Genomic DNA, 5596 nt, shown 5'->3' on the forward strand with positions numbered 1-5596 from the left:
AAATTATGTGTTTCTTTCATCTAGTCTGAATTGACCATCTTTTAGATTAAAACCATTCCCCCTAGGTCTGGTCATGAAAGGCTCTGCTAAAAATTCTGTCCCATCTAGTCTGAATTGACCATCTTTTAGTTTAAAAGACCCTCGATCTTGTCACAAAAGACTTTACTAAAAATTCTGTCCCATCTCTTTACAAGCCCCCATAAGGCCCTGAAAGGCAGCAGTCAGGTGTCCCTGGAGTCTTCTCTCTTCCAGGCTGAACACTGCCAGCTCTCCCAGCCTGTCTCCAAAGCAGAAGGGCTCCAGCCCTCAGAGCATTTTGTCCCTCCTCTGGATTTGATCCAACAGGTCCATGTCCTTCCTGTCTTGGGGACCCAGAGCAGGATGCAGTACTCTGTCGTGTTAGAGACTGAGACACTACAAAGCAACACAGTCCATTTCCAGAAGGCTTCAAACCCTGTTTTTTTCTAGCCTGCATGCTTTTTCTCCATTTTTACAAAGCTCTTAAGTTTACACTTTACTCATTGGTCACGAGAGACAAACAAAATACTCATTGAAATAGGGAGTTGTAGGTTTCTCTTATTTATCCTTGTTTCTTTCTTGGTTTCTATGTCAACAACCTTGGTAGAAAATTCTTTCAGGGGTTAGCACGGATCCTCTTATCAAACTTCTCAATGGCTCACAGAAATCACTGTAAAACCTCTTCCACAGTACTCCAGGTGGGGTCTCACCAGAGCAGAGAGGTGGAATCACCTCCTTCAACCTGCTGGGCACTCTCCCTTGGACGCACATGGCTGGCTCATGTCCAGCCTCTCTTCTAGCAGCAACCCCAAGTCCTTGCTGGAGCTGCTCTCCATCCCTTCATGTCCCAGCCTGTGAGATCAGCTGAGCTGGGACTGTGTCACAGCCCTTGGGCAGAGCAGCTGGGCAGGATGAGCTCCCTCCCGAAGAAGGCAGATCCAGCTCCCGAAACAACTGCACCCTGGCCATGAGCTCACAGCAGGCTCTGAGGTGCCAGAGGTGCCAGAGCCCCGTGGTTGCACAGCAGCACAAGGACCCAGCAGTCAGTCCCTGAGCACAACTGTTGCGGCAGCAGCGGCGGTGGCAGCAGCGGTGCTGACGTTGGGACAGCGGTGTCGGGACAGCGGTGGCAGCAAGAGCTGTGGGACTGGCGGAGGACAAGGCACCATGGCCCTTGCTCTGTGCCTCCTACTCCTGCTGCTCCTGGCCGTGGCCCTGCCTGCCAGGGCTGCCCAGGCTGCTCCGCTGCAAGCGCGGCGAGCAGGTGAGCCAGCAGCCTGGCTGCCCTTTCCCGGGACAGCGCTCCCTGCTCACCGGTAAGTGCTGGGGATGGTTTTGCTCAGGGCTTTTGGGAGGGTTTCCTCTGTGGGAGGGAGACCCCAGAGGTCTGGGGCTTCCTCAGTTTCCACTCCAAGGATGTTTCACAGAGCTCAGAAATAGTGTGGAGAGTGACCGGGGCAAGGCCATAGCTCCCCATCCCCCGGTACTGCTTTGGTCATGGCCATTGACATCTGGCTCCCATGGCCTTATCCGACCCATCCTCATGAAGAGGAACTACCTTTCTCTAATGTCCTCGAAGAGACAAGACCCAAGATACAGAAGACAAAAAATCCCTGGAGGCAGCCAAACATCTGGACCAGATGATGAGTGCACAGGTGAGACGCCATGGTCAGTGCATTTCCCTCCCTTTCAGTGCCCAGATCCCTAAGGCAGAAGGAGATTCCAGTACACCATGGAAACACTTCTGATCTGTGCTCCCTTCTAGGTGAGGGTGCTGGGATGGCTTCTCCAGCAGTGGGGATGGAAGATGATTTGGAGCCCTTGGGAATTTCTGCAGGTTAGTTCACCAGTTTCCCTCAGAGAATAATTATTGTAAGCCTGGAAGAACAAGGTGACAGAAGCTTCTCTGGCTGTTGAGTTACAGGTGTGTCTGCAGGGAGGACTTTTCAAGCCCCAGGGCTGGATGCTGCACACAATCCCAGCTCCCATGGCAGGGGTGAGTAGTGTCTCCCTGCTGACACCGCAGGCTGAGTCCTATTTTTGTGGGATCCATCCACATGAACTGGAAGTACTTTTAAGGTCCTCCAACAGTCAGTACCAAAGAGGAGACAGCAAGTTCCTGGAGTCAGGAAAACATCTGGGCCAGATGCTGAGTGACCTGGACAGATGCTGTGGTGGGTGCATTTCCCTCATGCTTCCCCTGGGACTCAGCAGCCAGGGCCTTTGGCTGCACATCTGGACACACCGTGCCCGGCACAGCGGGAAGGGATCCATGGCAGCCTCGCTGCTGCTGCTGCTTTGACGCCCTGCAGGGCTGCTTCCCAGCCTGGCCTGGCTGCAGCTTCTGCCCAGCCTCTGCAGGAAGGCATTTGGCATCTGCTGACAGGGAGCCCAAACTGCACCATGGGCCATGCCCACCCTGAGATCCCTTGCAATTTCCCAGTCTCCAGGCAGATCACAAGAGGTGGTGGTTTGGAGAAGGGAGGGGCCTGTCCAATCCCAAAAGCTCATCTGATTTCGTGATCCTTGTCCATGACTTTCACCAGTGTTAGCTTCTGAAGATGACACCTCCCCAATGGGGAACTGTCCCATCTGATCCATCTGTCCCTTTTCTTTCTCCAGCGATGACCCAAAATCTGGCACAGAAGGTGGCTGTTCCAGGAAGAAGCAGCGGCTCATTGGCAGCCTCTTCTGCAGGAGAACAGGCAGTTCCAGGCACTGGCACAGCAGGTGACAGCTCCAGTGTCTCTTGAGAGGGCCTGAGCCTGTCCCCTGGGGCTGGGGGAGCTGTCACGGGACAGGGAGGGCCAGGGGTGGCAGTGGCTGCTCAGGGATGGCTTTGGCCCGTGTCCCTGGCAGCAGCCACTGCCCAAGCAGCTGCGCTGCCCCCGGGCTCTCCTCCCGGCCTGCTGGGCTTTGTTGGCTGGCACAGCCTGTGCCAAGGGCCGGCAAGGTGCCTTCAGGCCCCAGCTCTGGGGGAAACAGAGAACGTCCTGCCCGTATCCACCGTGCTGCCAGCTCAGCAGTGCAGCACAGCACAGGCTCACGCTCCCCATTGCTCCCACAGACGTTATCAATGAAACAGGAATATATGCCCCGGATCCAGTGCGCCTCCCAAGAATTGTCTGCCCCCAGGATGTGCGCAGGACCTGCATGATAGGCACGGTGGTGACAGTGTTCACTGTGCCACTTGTGCTGATAGGCTGCTATCTTGGCATTCGCAAGCTGTACGAGCTCAGACGGTCAGTTGTTGATTTTTCTCCACAGTTTTCTTATAACTCTACTTCTGGCATTGGTAGCATGACTGGGAGTCATGCTACTGTGGAATTGTGGCCAGTCCATGGTTGTCCAAAGAACTCTGCTGAGGGTTCTGCTGCTGCCCAGTGCTTCCATTGGCCTCTTATTTGCTGGGCCTTGTTCTGTGGGTGCGCTGGGGCAGCAGCCAGTGCTGGCTCCCACTGAGGCTTCCTGGCCAAGAGCAGCCCCAGGGGCACAGGGCAGAGGCAGAGCAAGTTCTCAACAGCATTTGGGCAGCACAGCTCAGGACAGGACAGGACAGTGCTTATTTAGTACCTCATGTAAAGTTTTACAGTAAGAGTGGTGTTGCAGGTCAAGCAAATTTGCTCCAGTTCAGTGTTAAAACAAATCCAACGTGATGAAGGTTTGGCTTTGGCCTTGAGACTTTGCTCTTTGTGTGAGCCCTGCTCTGGATTGATTCCCAGTCAATCTTGGAGCTGGTTTTGGGCGAAGGCTCATCCCAGCCCTGAGCCTTGTCAGTTCTCTGGCCTCAAAGGGACAGCTGAGACTGCACTGCACATGACTGGTGTTCAAGGCTCCATTATCAAAGAGTGTTGAGATGTTTAAATTACTGTATTCTTACTACATGGCTTTTGTTATGAAATTTCTTCATTAGTTTTTAAAACTTAATTGTAATAAAACTTCTTTTCCAGTGCTTTTTCCAGTTATTTGATATAGTCAGTGATGGCCAAGGTATCCCATGGCTGAATTAGAAGACTGTAAGTATTATAAAATGAAATAATGTTGACACTCTTAGGTCTTTCACAGACTCCTGAAACTTATGTTGGTTTGATGTGACCAACAGAAGAGTTTGGCTCTGCTTTTAATTGAAACAAGCAGCAGAGCTGGAACCTGTTGAAGAGAGTCTCTTCACAGCTAAAGCAAACTGCCAGGGTTCTTTTATTCCAGCTCTAAGCAGGAAGATAAAAATCTCTCAGCAGTTAATACTCCTGACCAGTAACTGATATAAACTAGGCATTTGGGCTGTTTGCTGCCTCACCCCTGAGTTCCTCAGAGCTGCAGCTCCCTGTTCTCTTGGCAGACAGGGGCTGGCTATGGATGACAGTCACGTCTCTGGCCTGGTGCACACCAGGTCCACACATGAGCTGAGGGATCATCCTTGCACACCCCATCCTGGAAGAACCCAGGTCATTGATGAGTCTGACACAGTTTGATGCATGGTAGCAAAAGAAGGCAAAATAAAGGCTAGAATTGGTACCATTCTTTAATATGCTTTTGCCACCAACATTATGCAAGTTCCTATACTTGTTTTCCTGGAGAATTTGCACTCAACAGAGCTTCAGTGCCTTTGATCAAATCAGTCTTAAGAGCAGCTTGGGGCTGGTCAGTCATTTAGATGTGAGCACTGCCTGGGGTCCAGGCAACAAAAGAACATAAGCTGCAGGCCACCCATACAGCTTTTCACCTTAATGAGCACAAAGCCTTTATTTTTGCCAACGGAGGGATGTTGGGAGGATTTTTGCACCATTGGGCCAAGGCACAAGGCTCTGGATCTACACAGCACTTTGGTAAGGAGGGGAACACAGGTGGGGGCAATCCAGGCTGTTAGCAGTGCCCCCACCCCCTGATTAGGGACAGCACAATTGCTTTTAGAGCTCCTTAACCAGCTGGTGAAAAAGTCATCTCCTTTTCTTGCCCCCTGCACACTGCCAGGCAAGTTGAACAGAAAATCTGCCTCTTCCTCCATGATTTCTGAGCACCAAAGCAAAGAACCACAAAAAAAACCCAAAAAACCAAAACAAACAACAACAACAACTACAACAACAAAAAAACCCAAACAGCTAAAATACAAATAATTTTTTGACCAGTCAAAGCTTTTTTTAGAACTTTATAAGACTGACTGAGCCAGTGCTGAATTAAGAGTGGCACATGTTATGTGTCTTGCACAAAGTATGGGACAGCTGCTGCCATGCAAACGTGGGTGCAGGGTCAGAGCCTTAACTTCAGACACAGCCCTGCTTTCCTGAGGGACAGAAATTCAACTGTTAGAATCCCTTGGAGCTTCTGGAGCTGCTCTTGGCCCTCCTGTGGATAACTGGGTTGCTGTGGAGCACTGGAGAACTTTCAGCTTGGTTCCTGTTATGTATATTATGGTAATTCGTACTGATAGAACACAAATATATATATATAAAAGAATAAAATATCAAACCTTGAAATCACAGTAGCAAGGGAAGAGAGGATTGCTTCACAGGGTGAGGAAACCGCAGCTGGCAGTCGGGTAGGAGGAGTGTCATTAACATAGGAAGTGAACCCAGCCGGC

The 5596-nt window shown here is 51.1% G+C and overlaps 1 long non-coding RNA gene across 1 annotated transcript; it reads left to right on the forward strand.

The window, feature by feature from the left end:
• The first annotated feature begins 1411 nt into the window (after positions 1-1411).
• LOC135309313 (uncharacterized) lies at positions 1412-2015 on the forward strand. Its single transcript, XR_010369635.1, has 3 exons — positions 1412-1673; positions 1784-1855; positions 1943-2015. It is a non-coding gene; the product is annotated as an uncharacterized LOC135309313 (long non-coding RNA).
• The last annotated feature ends 3581 nt before the right edge of the window (positions 2016-5596 follow it).

The sequence above is a fragment of the Passer domesticus genome, chromosome 10 (genome assembly GCF_036417665.1).
Source record: "Passer domesticus isolate bPasDom1 chromosome 10, bPasDom1.hap1, whole genome shotgun sequence".
NCBI classification, from domain to species: domain Eukaryota; kingdom Metazoa; phylum Chordata; class Aves; order Passeriformes; family Passeridae; genus Passer; species Passer domesticus.